The sequence below is a fragment of the Oncorhynchus nerka genome, linkage group LG5 (genome assembly GCF_034236695.1).
Source record: "Oncorhynchus nerka isolate Pitt River linkage group LG5, Oner_Uvic_2.0, whole genome shotgun sequence".
Taxonomy (NCBI): domain Eukaryota; kingdom Metazoa; phylum Chordata; class Actinopteri; order Salmoniformes; family Salmonidae; genus Oncorhynchus; species Oncorhynchus nerka.
The window spans coordinates 46,204,863-46,223,346 of record NC_088400.1 but is presented as its reverse complement, the minus strand read 5'-3'; the positions used below and the strand labels follow the sequence as shown (position 1 = coordinate 46,223,346).

At 42.6% G+C, this 18,484-nt stretch overlaps 1 protein-coding gene across 1 annotated transcript in view; it reads right to left on the bottom strand.

The window, feature by feature from the left end:
- LOC115129597 (protein diaphanous homolog 2-like) overlaps positions 1-18,484 on the bottom strand; it is a 606,019-nt gene that overhangs the window by 545,815 nt on the left and 41,720 nt on the right.

The following is an 18,484-nucleotide window of genomic DNA, read 5'->3' as shown; positions in this document are numbered from 1 at the left end:
CTTTAATCGGTGGGTAATTTATTGACTCCCATTTACACCGCCCCGTAATATGAGTGATCAAGGCCCCCATCCGTAAAAATGCAATAAACCAGGGAAGTGTTTTGTGAACAAAAGCAAATAACAAAGTCCACACATCATTATGTTGCCTTCATAAACTATTAGAATGGCTCCAAATGGTGGGGTGGATGGGTGGGAGCAACAATGGATGCCAAATAGGGCCGTCGGTTCATAAGCCATTAGGATGAGTAAATGGTAGAGGGGGAAGGGGGTCACAATGCCTGCCAAATGGGGACTCGGGTTCAAGTTGTGGTTAAGCATGTCAAACATGGAGACACTAAAGTGGCTGACACTTCATCACATGGCTATTTTCAATGTTAAAAATTACTCCCTGCCTGTGTCGCAAATGGAACCTTATTCCCTATATAGAGCACTCATTTTTACCAGAGCCCTTAGGGAATAGGGTGTCATTTTGGACACACCATCCATCTCCCCCCCACAGAACAACAAACTAACTAAATAGATAGTGCCGAGTATATAAATAGCCCAGGAAAGCCATCCAAGGAGCAATAATGAATAATATGGCACACTGTTCTAGCTAATTCATTAATGCCACGTCTAGAATAATCCATCCGTGTACAGACACCACCAGCCCATGGTTTGATGCTCTTTGTATAGATTAAATAATTAGAGGTCTGCCCACTATCATGGTTTTCCAAAATAATTCATTAAGAGACTGATCCGACTGCTCCGGGGTGAAGTTGAAGTAGCCCCTAGATACAGATCTAGGATCAGCTTCCCCTACCCCAATCCTCACCTTAACCATAGGATCAGCATCTAAGGGTAACTTCACCGATGAGTCACGAAAAACACCACCTAGCTGCTATAAGTGTATCGATTTTCACATGAGATCACCAATCTCCCTGCTGTATAAAATTATTTGGCGTGGTGAAGGGGGGGGGGGGGGGGGGGGTTCAAACCGTCCTGAATTCATGCAAGATTGTCTCATATGCACAAGGAAACACTCGTCCGTCAAGGTGAATAAAGCTGTGTAATACCCAAACACTAGGCAAGTGCCTTATAAGCGGGTGGCTCTGTTTTCATTACGTTTTCAGAGAATACCGAATAAAATTAAGACGGAAAGACAAAGACTGATGCAATTAAGCGTCACGCTTGTTGTTTCACTCAATTGACTTTTGAAGTGCGAAGTCGGGTATTATCATACTGATACAGGGAACATGTGTGGAGATGTAGGGGAGTCAGAGACGTGGTATGTTCATTGTGTTACCACTCCTACCGTGTCACAACACAACTGATTGTCTGAAACGCATTAAGAAGGAAATCAATTCCACAAATTCCATTTTAACAAGGCACACCTGTTAACTGAAATGCATTCCAGGTGACTACCTCATGAAGCTAGTTGACAGAATGCCAAGAGTGTGCAAAGCTGTCATCGAGTCAAAGGGTGGCTACTTTGAAGAATCTCAAATATAAAAAATATTTTGGTTACTTCATGATTCCATATGTGTTACTTCATAGTGTTGATGTCTTCACTATTATTCTACAATGTAGAAAATAGTAGGTGTGGTCAAACTTTTGACTGGTACTGTACATCTAACTACAGTAGAGTGTATTGTGATGCAGCAGGTACCACTATACTGTACAGTGATGTAAGGAAATATCAGCCTTGTGAGGATTAGATGCACTACAGTGTGATGAGAGGGAGGACAATAGGAAAGCCCACCTCTCTCTTTTTTCTCTCTCCCGCTCAATCTGTTGTCTGTGCTCGCTCGTCTCTCCCTCTCTGCTTCTCTCTCCATCTGCCCCTCTGTCTCTTTCTCTCTCTCCCCCTCTGCCCTCTTTTCCCATCTCGGAGTGAATGGGCGCAGGGCGGCTTCACTGCACGCCGGCAGAAGTTCCACAAAATCCGGTGGAGGTCCAGGGGCCAGGCACAGAGAGAGAGGGAGAAAAGGGAGGAGTGAAACACAGCTTTCTCCTCTCCTCTCTCTACTGCAGAGGGGAGGGAAAGAGCAGCTCTGTCCACAGACTATAGAGCTGGCAAGGCAAAACTTTGAATTAGGGCTACAGTTATCAAAATCCAGAAAAGAGCTGTTAAATTCTACGACCACCTAAAACGGAATCAATGCCCATTCCACAAAATGGAGTGTAAACTGAGCTGCACTTCCTAACCTCCTGACAAATGTCTGACCACATTAGAGATACATATTTCCCACAGATCACACAGACCCACAAAGAATTTGAAAACAAATCAAACATTGATAAACTCTCATTTCTGTGAAATACTACAGTGTGCAATCACAGCAGCAAGACTTGTGGCCCGTTGCCATGAGAAAAGGGCCACCAAATTGTTGTGCTTTGACCCCTAAAACCATTAGGATGATCAATTCCATTCTAATAAGAAAACATCTGGAACAAAGGGCCCTAATAGCAGACAGATGCTGGGTTACGTGGGATAATTAGGGTTGGGCTGAGAGATGCTGACTAATGCAGGCAATTTTGGAAATGCACTGTCAATCCCTAAAACAAAACACACTGAATATTTGATATATATTTCATATCTCTCTTCTATTAATTATGACAAGAGTGATATCAGTAATGGCTGTGGGTGAGTGCGAGAGTGTGAGTATGCGGATGCCACACAGAGACAGAGAGAGAATACTACTGTGTCAAGGTTTGCTATGACAAATGCTGATTTGAGCAGCATCAAAATTGGTCAATTAATGGGGGAAAGCTGCTTTCAGGTAATATTTCATCTTATTAAATAAGGTATAAATCAATATTCAGGAATGTGAGGTGTTCATGGCTTTTAATGATTGTGTGTGCACATGGATGGTAGAGAAAGATAGGGATACACTTTCATTTATGGACATAGATACAGTACACTTACCATTCAGACATTCATGTGACATAGAGACCATTGTGTGTCCTTGTGCACTGCACGTCTTTCAAGCCTATACACCATTGATTAGAAAAGCTTAACAAAAGCAGTCCAGAGTCCACCTCCTAAAAGTCAATGCGAGAGGCAGACAATTAAGGCCCAAGCATACAAAAGGAAGAATAGTAGAGGATAGGCAGCAGGAAAACTTGGTAATTCACTGGCTATACAAGTCTTTGGTAATCATTAATACATATAATTTACCTGAAGTATGCGGTGTAGTATACCGTCAGCTTCTCAGAGAAACCCCATTTGTATTACCGCGAACCATTCATTATATTTAATGTCTTTGGTAATCATTAATACATATAATTTACCTGAAGTATGCGGTGTAGTATACCATCAGTTTCTCAGAGAAACCCCATTTGTATTACCGCGAACCATTCATTATATTTAATGTATTTGGTAATCATTAATACATATAATTTACCTGAAGTATGCGGTGTAGTATACCGTCAGTATACCGTCAGCTTCTCAGAGAAACCCCATTTGTATTACCGCGAACCATTCATTATATTTAATGTATTTGGTAATCATTAATACATATAATTTACCTGAAGTATGAGTATACCTTCTCAGAGTATTACCGCGAACCATTCATTATATTTAATGTGAATACCTCGAGGAAATCCTCTCTCCCTCAAAGACACCCTTTTCAATGTTGATACAAGTATGTCTTTTCTTCTCCCACATAACAGACGTAATGTTCTCTTGCTTTCGTGTTCTAGTATTTTATCGTGATTCAAGGTAACACAACATCTCAATTCACCTGTGAGAAATAGAAGAGAGAATAGCACGTCTATCCCTACTCAGACACTCAACAGCGAGGGTAGAGGTCATACTGACGAGACTTTACCACAACTATCTTCATTCAATATGATGTGTAACCTGTGCAGCTTTGCCTGTATTTTGCCATATTAAGCATTTTTGGATGGGTATACAAATATGGCAAACCGTTTCAGTCATTCATTAACTTTGCTCTAATTCCTGGAAATCAGGCTCCCTTGAGAGGTACTTCTGTTTAAAAGGGGAGGTATCTGAATACCAAAAGAGATGCATTAGCATAGAATAGACAGTTTGGGGAATAGGAGGAAATAGCAAGTTTGACAGCAGCAGCAGACAGCAACAGATATGACAGAACACTGTTCCACAGAGAACATGACAATGTTGGTAAAGAAGCCTCCCAACTAACAGTAATTGGTTTTAAAATAATAGAATTCATTATCGCTATGGAGGCTTGTTCAGAAATGCAAACAGAGGGGGGGGGGGGACATTTCCCTAGAGGCCTGGGCTGAACTGCTTAACCAAAAACCAGGAGATGAAAGGAGCAATTCAAAGGACAATTTTGGTTTGTTTTTATCAGAATAAGCCTTTGAGATGTTGCTGTTATGCTCGGCAACAAGATTTTTCGTCTTCATTTTTTTGTGTAAATGCTAGCCTATACCTGACACTGAGCCCCTAGAGGGGACTTACAAACAATTTGGCAAACACCATGATATAGCATGATTCATAGGTGAGGGGCTACAGATGAGAAAGATCTGAGGGGGGCAGACTAAAAGCTCAATGTGATTGATGTCCATTTACCTGCTAAGTCTATATCCCACATCAAGGGCATCGCCATTTCATGAAACACTTAAATAACCTTATGGGCAATATTCAGTAATTGGTTCCCATTCTAAAGAAATGCTTTTATACGTTTTTGACACCAACTGGTGAAGTATTATGACGGCCCTATTCTGTCTGTCAAGCTTCGACCGAAAAAGACAAGATGGATATTTTTAAGTTTTTTACTCATATTCCATTTGGCACAGACGGCTGAAGAAAACAGAATTGCCATATGGCTGTGTTTTAAAAATGTATGTGGCATGATGGTGGTGGGCACCTGAGCAGAGGGGGGCTTTGTCGGGTAGGCGGCATCTGCGCCGTTGTGTCCCCGTTTGAGGAGAAACACATGACATCCACAAACAAGCCTGCTGCCAGGCTACGCCAGCCTTACCTACCCCACCTATTGCACGGCTCTACTACACACTCATAGGTGGCTCTGAATCAGTCCTGTATTCATTTATTTTTACATTCATTTAGCCAGGCAAGTCAGTTAAGAACCAATTCTTATTTAAAATTACGGCCTTCCAAAAGGCAAAAGGCCTCCTGCGGGGATGGGATAAAAAATAATAATAATAATAAAACAAAATATATTAATATAGGACTAAACACACATCATGACAAGAGAGACATAAAGTCAGAAAACAACGTAGCAAGGCAGCAACACATGACAACACACCATGGTAGAAACACAACATGACAACATGGTAGCAGCAGAAAACATGTAACAAATATTATTGGCCAATATCAGGAGCCTCAAAACCCACAAACAGACAGATGAATGGAGGGATAGATAGATTTGATGAATTGATTAGATAGATAGATAGATAGATACTACAGATAGATATATATACACCACAGAGAGACAGATATAAATAGAGTAGTGCCCTCTGCCATGCTGTGCCAGCCACATCTCCACTACACTCGTGTGACACTGAATTAGTCCTGTATCAGGAACATTCAACACCCAAACACAGAGCGGAACAGATAGAGATGCATAGAGATGACAGAAGCTATGTGCCCAGAAAAACATAGCTTGATCAGGGGGCTCAATACCCAGATACAGGGATTCAATGGAATGGATTTTGAGGTGGATATAGAGACATGAGATTTTGAGTTGTGCAGCTATGAGAACACTAACATGTTTTTATAGTGAGGAGTGTGTTTTCTTCATTCGTCACACCGGCGCCACATTTAAATTATTCAGGTAACGATTATATAAATGTCTGGTCAATATGTGGGGCCTTGTCGATAACAGGCGAGGTTGTGTTACGTTGAGCTTTCTCACTGTCGTGCCATTGTGTTTGAGACTTGTGAGGCTTAAGAACAAAAGCAGAGCAGAACATATCGGTCTGCAATGTTAAGAGGCCATCTTGGTTGTGGAGTTTTCAGAGAAAAAATTAAGCGGTGAAGAATCTGTTTTCTTGTTGTTTTTTTCCAACTGCAAAGTGAGGCTGATCGGTGTATCGATCGGTGAAAGATGGATCCATTTGAATGCTGTTGAGGCGTTTCACACTTATTCTCCTCTTTAAAGATCAGACAACTTCTTACAAATGGCATAAGGGAGCCAGACATAGTGGTGCGGGGTGTGTGTGTGTGTGTGTGTGTGTGTAGGCTGCTAGGTAGAACAAAACCTACTTGGTCAATTCCATGGCAACATTGTGACTTTTCCCATACCCTTTTCCTCTCTTTTGCACCATGGAGAGTTCGATAGACTTCTATTGCCATCTTGCGGCAACCTCCAGTACTTCACCTCAGAGACAGAAAGCGGTTGATGCTGCTGACCACCATCAACACTCGAAAGGGGAATAAATATCTAAATACAGTATTTATAGCAAAGGCGAGCGATACAGACAATATGTCGTCGGCATGCGTACACAGACAGAGGCCAATGTGAAAGTATCTTTGTCATAATTCAAAATGGAGCTGACAGAGGGCTGCCGTGCTTCTAGATCTTAGGAAACCTTGCAAAATGTTATTTTAAAAGGATTTCGCTACACCCGCAATAACATCTGCTAAACACATGTGTATGTGACCAATACAATTTGATTTGAAAAATACCTCTAATGTCAAAACAGTGTACTGTTTTGTCTTGGTAAGTACGCCTGAAAGTTATGCAGAAGGGCGGACTCCCAGCTCTTCAGGCTCTCTTGCTAGGCGGACGACACAAAGGGAGAAGTCGTAAAACTTCAAAGCGGACATTTTAACCGTGCGACCCATCTCTCTCGGGTGCCCTTAAAAGGGAAAACTGCAAAGGAAGAAATTATAGCGCTGAGTCACCCAGCCTTGATCAGATCACCGATCATTACAGGCAACCGGGGAACTGCCTGGGAATCAGTGGAAGCAGTGCTGTTGATGAGGCGATTATGGGGCTTACTTACTTCCTCTGCGGATAGTATGACAGCAGTGGAGCATGTTGGAGGAGACTGGAAGGGAATAGGCAAGGTACACCTTGCTAGAGATGTGCCGGGTGGGCTTATTGACTACGGCGGGGGCAAATAAGGGGAGCTCCAAAAAGAGTTTGGAGGGGTTAAGAGGGGAGATTATGATATATCAGTCAGCATAGCTGTGGCTCTTTCCACCTCCACCTTTTTCCACCCCCGAGCTGGAGTGACTTTGGTTTATCCCAGAAATGTCCTTATAACTTATGAACTGATGCCCCTGCGTCAATGAGTCAAACAAACAACAACTAAGTCTCTCTAGGATGACGTAAAGTATATACTTCTGGTGGAAAGTAGCTACCTCCTCCTCCACGCAATTGGCTGGACCCACTGGTGAAATCAACAGATGTTTTGAACTGCTGCCCAGTGCACAAGCACACATGTGCACACACGCACTCCTGTGACCGCTGCCTGCGGTCGAAGGCAAAGCCAAATATGCACCGCCATGGTGGAGTTGTACTGAATTTGGCATGGGCAAGAGAGCATCACGGGAGGGGATGGAGTCAGACAAGGTTAGGGAAAGGACTACTCAGTTGTCACACACCGACAATACATACACACCGACACACACACAGGAGACGTGATATACTAAGAGAGACATCTCTAGTAATCACCCACCACCTTGCATAAAAAAGACATGGCCGTAAAACACAAAACAAATAACTTACTAAATATAAACATATGTGGCGGGGGAGGGAAGGAGCCAATCCTTCCCTTCACCGGGGGGCACCAACTGAATCAAGCCTGTCCAAACGACCATAAAAAGCAAAGGGGTACAGTGAATTTCACAGCTGTGTGAACAGTTAAAGCAGAGGAGGCCGGGGATGCTGTGGTGGAATCGCAGACAGAGACGAGTTGTAAAAATATGCCATAAAGTTTATGGAGCCTAATGCAGCCTGCAGGAGCACCCTGTGGAGCCGGCGTACCGTGTAGTGTGTTAGAGAGAGCCGTGGGGGAGATGAACCACTGAGCGCGTAGGCAGTGTTCACCCAGCCCCATTACTGACAGCCCCAATATCTCACACACACACACACACACACACACACACACACACACAGGCTTGCCAAACACACACAGAAAAAGCAGGCACAAGCAGGCATATACACACACACACTTATTTTTTTTCTGTGTTTCTGTCTCAATATAGTCTTGCTCTCTCCCTCTATCTTTGGCTCTTTCTCTCCATTCCGCTTCTCCTTAATATCCAAATCTAAGAGGAGAGGACATGTTCAAGTCATGATGTTGCTGCAGGGCCAATGACAGTGCTGCCTACAAACACAAGGACAAGGTCATCAAAACACACACACACTCCATATGCTTTCAATATCAGCATACCATGTCCACTCCAGACGCCCTTTCATGTTCCCTTCAAAATAATGAGATCCAGCTCTCTACCTTTGAAAGCACGAAGCCTGATTGTCTCTCTTCCTTTGAAATGTACTTTGCCTTCAGAAAGTATTCATACCCCTTCACTTATTCCACCTTCTGTTGTGTTACAGCCTGAATTGATTTTTAAAAAACAGGGAAACATGTTAGACATTTTTGCAAATGTACTGAAAGTGAAATACATAAATATCTCATTAACATAAGTATATACCCCTGAGTCAATACATGTTAGAATCAAATTTGGCAGTGATTACAGATGTGAGTCTTTCTGGGTTAGTCTCTAAGAGCTTTGCACACCTGGATTGTACAATATTTGCACAGTATTATTATTTTAATTCTTAAAGCTCTGTCAAGTTGGTTGTTGATCATTGCCGGACAGCCATTTTCAAGTCTTCAAGTCAGACTGAACCAGGTTTTCCTCTAGGATTTTGCCTGTGCTTAGCTCATTTCCGTTTCTTTTCATCCTAAAAAAAACTCCCTAGTTCTTGCCGATGACAAGCATACCCATAAAATTATGCTGCCACTACCATGCTTTAAAAGATGAGCACTCAGTGGTACTCTGTGATGTGTTGTTTTGGAATTGCCCCAAACATAACTCTTTGTATTCAGGACAAAAATAATAATTTATTTGACACAATTTTTTGCAGTTTTACTTTAGTGTCTTATTGCAAACAAGGTGCAAGTTTAAAAAATATATATATTCTGTACAGGCTTCCTTCTTTTCACTTAGTGGAGTAACTACAATGTTGTTGATCCTTCCTCAGTTTTGTCCTATAAACAGCCATTTAAAACAGTTAGAGTTTAAGTCACCATTGGACCCATGGTGAAATCCCTGAGGAGTTTCCTTCCTCTCCGGCAACTGTGATAGGAAAGACACCTGCATCTTTGTAGTGACTGGGTGTATTGCTACACCATCCAAAGTGTAATTAAGAACTTCACCATGCGCAAAGGGATATTCAATGTCTGCTTTTTTATTTGTACCCCACCAATAGGTGCCCTTCTGTGCGAGGCATTGGAAAACACCCCTGGTCTTTTGTGGTTGGATCTGTGTTTGAAATTCACTGTTTGATCTGAATCTGAAACGATTGAGGGACCTTACAGATAATTGTATGTGTGGGGTACAGAGCTCAGGTAATCATTAAACACATTTTTTGCACAGTGTGTCCATGCAACTTATTGTGACTTGTTAAGCACAGTTTTACTCCCAAATGTATTTAAGCTTGCCATAACAAAGGGGTTGAATTACTTATAAACTCAAGACATTTCAGCTTCTAATTTTTTATTAATTTGTAAAACATAATTCCACTTTGACATTATGGGTTATTACGTGTAGGCCAGTGACACCAAATCTCAATTTAATGGAAAAAAAGTCAAGGTGTGCGAATACTTTCTGAAGGCACTGTATTTAGTATAATGCAGTGGTGGGGAGAGGAGAGTATAGATGAGAGAACAGGGGTAAGGAGAGAAAAGAAGAGGCACTTAAAAGAAAAGGGACTTCTCCGCTTTTCCTCTGCAGTGGGAGTTAGGGAGTGTGTTCACTCAGAGGTTCCTCCCACGAGTTACGCTGCTACCTACCACAGCTCAGAAATCATGTTCTATATTTGTTGCACTTTACCTCTCCCACAGTTGCACTCATTTTACGACCAAGGTGGGCGTTTGAAGACAGGAACATTTCAGTTGAATCTAGTGAAAGGTTAGCCAAGCCAAGCATGGAAAATAATCTTGGAGAAATGCTGAAAATATGTTGCAACCAATAGTATTGTAATAGTGTAGCAGTAATACAGTATACAACACTAGAATATAGTGCATTCGGAACGTATTCAGCCCCCTTGCCTTTTTCCACATTATCTTATGTTACAGCCTTATTCTAAAATTGATTAAATACATTTTCTTCCTCATCAATATACACACAATAACCTAGAATGACAAATGTTTCAAATGTATTAAAAATAAAAAACAGAAATACCTTACTTATGTAAGTATTCAGACCCTTTGCCATGAGACTGTGAATAGAGCAACCTGTTTCCATTGATCGTCCTTGAGATGTTTCTATAACTTGATTGGAGTCCACCTGTGATAAATTCAATTGATTGGACATGATTTGGAAAGGCACATACTGTACCTGTCTATATAAGGTCTCACAGTTGACAGTGCATATTAGAGCAAAAACCAAGCCATGAGGTCGAACGAATTGTACATAGAGCTCAGGGACAGGATTGAACTAGCTGTGCAAATATGCTCCCCATCCAACCAGACAGAGAGGATCTGCAGAGAAGAATGGGAGAAACAACCCAAATACAGGTGTGCCAAGCTTGTAGCGTCATACCCAAAAAGACTCAAGTCTTTAATCGATGCCAAAAGTGCTTCAACAAAGTACTGAGTTAAGGGTCTTAGGTAAATGTTATATTTCAGTTTTTTTAAAGTTTTTTTTATACATTTGCAAACATTTCTAAAAACCTGTTTTTGCTTTGTCATTATGGGGTATTGTGTGTAGATTGATGAGGGAAAAAAGCTATTTAATCCATTTTAGAATAGAAAAGTCATGGGGTCTGAATAATTTCTGAATGTACTGTACATTGGAAGAATAAACAGGCACTGAATTATTTGTTTTTTTGTTTGGTTGAAACATCCAACTTGGAGTGACAGAACAGCTACAATGCCATGTATACAAGAGAGGAAGTTAATAAATAGCATGTCTCGTCAAGAGGCAGAAACGCAAACTCCTGCACAATGCTGTTTAATTCAATTCATGAGCACTATATTTAAATCCCTTTGCTCTCTCAAAACCAATATGCTGCCGAATTCCGACAGACTCAACAGACGTAGAAATAACCTAGAAAAGGTCTCTGAATTGTATAAAGCATGAATCAATCAGATCTACACTTGACATTTCTGAATTAGAGTTGGACTGAAAGACATTAAAATTGTATGCCAAAAGGTGTCTGCGTACCAAGTTTCTATATTGAAGTATTAATAAAGGGCTCGGGGGAAGAGCGAGGGGACAAATGAAAATTAATATTGTTTTACTGTCAATCCATGCTGAGCCCTGGGAAACTTGAATGTGATTGATGGCCTAGCGCACAACACAAACACCACTGATCTACAGACTCAATATAGGCCTAATGGCGCTGCATTGCTGATGTTATAGCAGGGAATCATAGGCGTATAGACAGTACAATATGGCTTGAAGAAGATAGATGTGTTGTTTGTAATGACTGAAATGATCCCAGTAGAGCAGGTATCGTCCCGTACCCCTTCAAACATTCAACCTCCAGCTGCGTACCCCCTCTAGCACCAGGGTTGTTGTTGTTTTTTGCCATCATTGTAAGCCTGCAGCACACACACATAATACGATGCATTTATTTAACTTAAGAATGAGTGTGAGTTGTCACTACCTGGCTCTTATAGGACCAGGGCACAAATAATAATATAATAAAAATCAAGAATTTTGCTCTTTATTTAACCATTTTACATATAAAACTGTATTTGTTAATGGAAAATTGGGAATAACTGAGAAGGCTGCGCTTGAAAGGATGCACATTCACTCAGTCTTAAATCGTTTTCCACACAGTGCCTATATTTAGTTTTCATGCAGTGAGGTCCGAGAATCCACTCTCACATAGGTACGTGGTTGCAAAGGGCATCAGTATCTTAACAGTGTGATTTTCCAAGGCCAAATAATCTGAGCGCTGCCCAATCCAGAAATCTGTCAGTGGCTTCTGATTTATTTTTTTATTTTTTTTAACATTTATTTAACTAGGCAAGTCAGTTAAGAACAAATTCTTATTTTCGATGACGGCCTAGGAACAGTGGATTAACTGCCTGTTCAGGGGCAGAACGACAGATTTGTACCTTGTCAGCTTGTCACCTCCCGGTTACTAGTCCAACGCTCTAACCACTAGGCTACCCTGCCGTCCAGATTAAATTCAATTGTCACAGAACCACTTGTTGCAATTCCGATGAGGCTCTCGTGATCAGATATCGGTAATTGGATTGGAGGCAGGGCATGAACGGGATAACGAATCCAGTTGTTTGTGTCATACGTTTCGGAAAAGTACCTGCGTAATTGCGTACCCAACTCACTCAGGTGCTTCGCTTTATCACAATTGACATTGTCCGTAAGATTGAGTTCATTTGCACACAAAAAAATCATACAATGATGGAAAGACCTGTGGGTTGTCCTTGTTAGAGCTCCAACTTCTTAATCATAGCCTCAATTTTGTCCCAAACATTGAATATAGTTGCGAAGATTCCCTGTAATCATAGATTCAGATCATTCAGCCGAGAAAAAACATCACCCAGATAGGCCAGTTGTGTGAAACACTCGTCATCATGCAAGCGGTCAGACAAGTGAAAATGATGGTCAGTAAAGAAAACCTTAAGCTCGTCTCTCAATTTAAAAAAAAGTTTCAATACTTTTCCCCTTGATAACCAGCGCACATCTGTATGTTGTAAAATAGTTACATGGTCGCTGCCATTGCATAGTGGAGGAAATACACAAGAGTTCAGAGGCCTTGCTTTAACAAAGTTAACCATTTTCACTGTAGTGTACAAAACGTCTTTCAAGCTGTCAAGCATTCCTTTGGCAGCAAGAGCCTCTCGGTTGATGCTGCAGCGTACCCAAGTGGCGTCAGGAGCAAATGCTTGCACGCGCGTTACCACTTCACGATGTCTCCCTGTCATGGCTTTTGCGTCATCAGTACAGATACCAACATGAGCAGCAGCTACGTTTGGCTACATACATTACATACATTAGTGGAATTCCCGCGAGAGAGTAACGGTTAATGTGATTGGATGTTAATTATTTGACTACACTACCTGTATTTTACATTGTATTGTTATTTCGCAGAACACGAGATGGTTTACTTTTATTTTTGGTAGTGAAACAAGGCTACTCAAGCAAGAAATAAACCTCACCCAAATGTTGGAAAATATAAATGGACTGTTTGAAAACATGAAGAAAAAAAAAATGTTTTAACGTGAATCACATTTCTATTTGGTGTACGGCATTGCGCGTACCCCCAGTTTGGGAATACCTGCAGTATGCGCATCCCCTGACTCTTCGTGAGTAGATAATCAAAATATCACCTCAACAGGTCAAATATAAAACATAAAAGTCATACACAATACATTTGGAAAAGCACATGACAGCCCCCTTGGAGTTTGCCAAAAGGCATTTAAAGGACCCTCAGACCACGAGAAACAAGATTCTCTGGTCTGATTAAACCAAGATTTAACTCTTTGGCCTGAATGTCAAGCATCACGTCTGGAGGAAACATGGCACCATCCCTACGGCGAAGCATGGTGGTGGCAGCATCATGCTGTGGGGATTTTCTTCACCGGCAGGGAATGGGGGAAAGATGAAAGATGAACAGAGCAAAGTACAGAGAGATCCTTGATCAAAACCAGCTCCAGAACTCTCAGGACTATGCATAGATATTAAGGGAGAGTAGCAGCAGCAGCTTTCCAGGGGGGGGTGGGATGGGGGCAGCAATGGAAATAGTCTGGGTATCCATTTGATTAGCTGTTCAGGAGTCTTAAGGCTTGGGGGTAGAAGCTATTTAGGAGCCTCTTGGACCTAGACATGGCGCTCTGGTACCGCTTGCCGTGCGGTACCAGAGACAACAGTCTATGATTAGGGTGGATGGAGTCTTTGACAATTTTTAGGGCCTTCCTCTGACACCGCCTACTATAGAGGTCCTGGATGGCAGGAAGCTTGGCCTGGTGATGTACTGGGCCGTACGCACTACCCTCTGTAGTGCCTTGGGGTCGGAGGCTGAGTATTTGCCATACCAGGCAGTGATGCAACCTGTCAGGATGCTCTCGATGGTGCAGCTGTAAAACCTTTTGAGGATCTGAGGACACATGCCAAATCTTTTCAGCCTCTTGAGGGGGAATAGGTTGTGTCGTGCCCTCTTCACAACTGTCTTGGTGTGCTTGGACCATGTTAGTTTGTTGGTGATGTGGACACCAAGGAACTTGCAGCTCTCAACCTGCTCCACCACAGCCCCGTCAAAGAGAATGGGGGCATGCGCGGTCCTCCTTTTCCTGTAGTAGAAAATCATCTCCTTTGTCCTGATCACGTTGAGGGAGAGGTTGTTGTCCTTGCACCACACGGTCAGGTCTCTGACCTCCTCCCTATAGCCTGTCTCATCGTTGTCGGTGATCATTGTTGTGTCATCAGCAAACTTAATGATGATGTTGGAGTCGTGCATGGCCGTGCAGTCATGAGTGAACAGGGAGTATAGGAGGGGACTGAGCACGCACCCCTGAGAGGCCCCCCATGTTGATGGTGAGCACGGCGGATGTTTTGTTACATACTCGTATCACCTTGGGGCGGCCCGTCAGGAAGTCCAGGATCCATTTGCAGAGGGAGGTGTTAAGTCCCAGGGTCCTTAGCTTAGTGATGAGCTTTGAGGGCACTATGGGTTTGAACGCTGAGCTGTAGTCAATGAATAGCATTCTCCCATAGGTGTTCCTTTTGTCCAGGTGTGAAAGAGCAGTTTGGTGTGCAATAAAGATTCCATCATCTGTGGATCTGTTGGTGCGGTATATGCAAATTGGAGTGGGTCTAGGGTTTCTGGGATAATTGTGTTGATGTGAAACAAAAATTAGTATTTTCAGACGTGTGGGGCTTGGAAGGAAGAGGGGATGAGGGAGGGTGGTATTGGTTTCATTCAGATTTTGTTTTTACAAAAGGCCCACCAAAAAACATTGCTGCTGGTAGCGAGTAAGGGTAGTGAGTGAAATAAGTGGCGGCAGTTGATGCTCCCTCTAACTCTGTCTTTGCAGCCATCCCTCCCTCTATCCATCGAGGCCTTAAACAGGCCTTAAACACAATGAGCAGGAGTACATCAGGTGACGAAAAGCCTTGGAGTGTGTGCCGCGCTAGATATGGCATTGGCCAATTAAATGAGCGGAACAGGCAAAACAAATGCCAAGGTTATCGATTTGCCTGGGAATACAGCCTTCCTCTGGAATACACAGAAACAAAGAGGCGGAATCGGGAGAGAAGCATAACATTTCAGCGTAAATGAGAATTGTTCTAAGTGCCTCTCCTCAAACATTGGAACAAAAGACGCTAGAAAGCATTGGCCATTCTCCGTGTTCAATGGTACCTACCTCAAAGTGTCTGAGCACTCTCAATAAATAGATACTGTGCGTTCTCAACTGCAGGATAATTAATTGAATACCATTTCATTAAAAGGTTACATGTTAAAAGATTCAAGTTCATGGAAGAATAATCTGTTAAATTGTATCATACACTCAATACACTCAAGCCAATGGCAATCATTAAATCTGCTGTCTGCAATATTTTTTATGTCCTGTTCTTCCTACATTCATTGAATGTCCTTCGCCTCTACTTTTGGGGGAAAACTAACTACTCTCTCCAATCACTTCAAAGCTCTATTCTGTCACTAAACTGTTCTAGCGCTCCATGGGGAGGTCTTGTCAGCCGATACATACAGCTCACTTTCACACCACTAAAAGAGGTCATCCTTAAAAACCGGCTTCGCCATTTTATACAAGTGAAGAGGTTAGGCTTGCGTCCCAAGTGTGAGCCAGATGTAATTCATTTTTTAAACAACAAGCTTTGTCCATTACTCTGGCAGACAAAAAAACATGATTCTCTGAAATAGACCCATTCAGCCATCACCAATCCAACAGACTCCTCCAGTCCCCAAGGTCTGAGGTGTTTTAGGCTCCCTCCTCCCCATCTGTCCCTCTTGACATATTGTAGGCTGACCAGTATGTTATCTTGGAAATGTGCTCAGTCTCAGGTACGGCCGGTCATATGGATATCGATCTCCTCCAATTGATCAGATCAGCTCCTAAAGGGCCGGGTGTGTAACCCCTTAAAATCCATCTCTCTGGAAACAGCGGTACTGGGGACTTCAAGAGCTGCATTCCGACTGGGGCTGCCTTGCCCCTGCTTGCGTGTAACTGGTGGTTCGCAGGCAGCTCGCACTAACGCACCACAGGACCAATTGAAACACTGTTGTTCCAAGCGTGGCAGTTGAGTTGTGATGTAAATCATCCTTGTTTTAAAAAGAGACGACCTATGAGGTCATCAAGCTGGTCGATAGATGCTAGAACTGCAACCAGCCTGTCTGTCCATCTGCCTGTCTATTTACCAGTCAAGTTTGCCTGCAGACAACTTGACAGTCAGCTACTTTGTGGTCCTCATCTTCCACCGCTAGCTCGATCAACAAGGTGTAAAGGCAGATGAGACACACTCAGCAGTGGCAGAGGTGAATATGGACACACTGGCCAGACTGAATTAGAGGCAATTCACACCACCCGCTCCTCCGCCTCCCATCGCGCCCCTACCTGGGGAAGGTGCCAGAGAGATTTCATGGCTGAGACAGAGGAATAAGTATTGCAGGCTCCCTACAGACCCCACAGTACATTCAGTTCCCCCAGCCCTCCCAACCACCCCGACTGCACAAGGATCCCTCAGAGGCGCCGCAATGACAGTGTGAAAATGGAATCTTCCAGCCCAATCCGAAGCTAACCGTAGCCACACCAGGCAAACTGAGCTAAACTCCTCTCTTGACTGGTTCTTTAGGTTCAGAGTGGAGCTTTTTAGTCTCTTCAGACTGACAGCTCCCTGCTTTCTCAGTGTTAGCTCTGTGTTAGCCCGCTCCATGAGGCACTGATGTGAGTCTGACTGAGGGAGAGGTTAAAGGTCAGAGACTTCAGGGGAAATGTTACTATCATCCTCAGATTTTGGAGAAACTTCTTCAAAGTGAGAGCTATCTGAGTGGCACACTGAGACAGTTCAAAACTTCAAACTAGGCCTTTGCTGCTCTCGGATAAACAGTCTTCGTACACCTCTATCCTCCGTACAATGAAGTCTGTTCCTGCTAATCAAGACAACATATTCCGGTTCATAACAATGTTTTAAATAATCTACTTTTGCAACAGAAATACCCTGGCAAAAAAATAACAGTTTGTCAAAGAATCAACACAAAAAACATCTGTCTGTAGAGCGAGTCAAAAAACAAGAATGTTTGTCTGGGCCATCAGTAAATCAAATCAAATCAAATCAAATGTATTTATATAGCCCTTCGTACATCAGCTGATATCTCAAAGTGCTGTACAGAAACCCAGCCTTAAACCCCAAACAGCAAACAATGCAGGTGTAAAAGCATCAGTAGACCACAGACCAGGTCTTCTTCATCCAAAATGGCACCCTAATCACTGGATAATGCACTAGATTTAACCAGGGCCCATAGGGGTCTCAGACGTATTGCACTACATAGGGAAAATGGTGTCATTTGGGACCCAGCCCAGGTCACAGTGTACTGGTTGGTTTACCTTGTCCTCATTCTCTCTAAGCCTCTGGGCCTCCTTAATCCTGAAGGAGGCTTATGAAAGCAATAAAACGCCATTAAAGGTGACAATTCACACTAGCAAAAAGCAATAAGAGAGCTTTTTTCCCAAAAGCCCTGCCCCCCAAAAACGGAATGCCTTCTCACAATAGGCAATAGGGCTTTACGTTGTGAGAAATTGCCAGAGCAGATCTGCAATTACCGTATTACAGTGGCAGAGAAATGAAGAAACTTCCGCAGCCCCTTGGACAGTGTATATTTATAAATATTATTAGGGTTGTTTGCGAGCTAGTGGGGGAGAAAAGTGACAGCAACAACACAAACAACGGTGTACATTTCTGAGACATAGGAGATATGCCTTAATGTTGTGGAATTGAGACGGGGGGGTGTTGACAACAAATTCAGATGTATTGCGGCGAATACCCAATCGCTAAATTAAACCAGGCTGACATTTCTGGAAGGTTGAGGAATAATGCACTCAATATATTTTCCACTGTTCAATCAGCAAACACATTGTGTGCATGTGTCTGTGTCTGTGTGTGTGTAATGCAATCTAATCAAGTGATCGTTTCTCCAGTGTGCTGTCTCAAGGAAAGAACACAATGAAAGCCATTTAGATGCAAAACGTTCAAAAAAAAAAGATTAGACTGCAGATTATTATTATTTGCCTAAAAACTATTGCTCATCCCTGGTATTACAATATTTAAATGCTAATATGGGTTAGTCTGCAATCCATTTCAAAAAGAGAAACAACTTAGACCAACAAA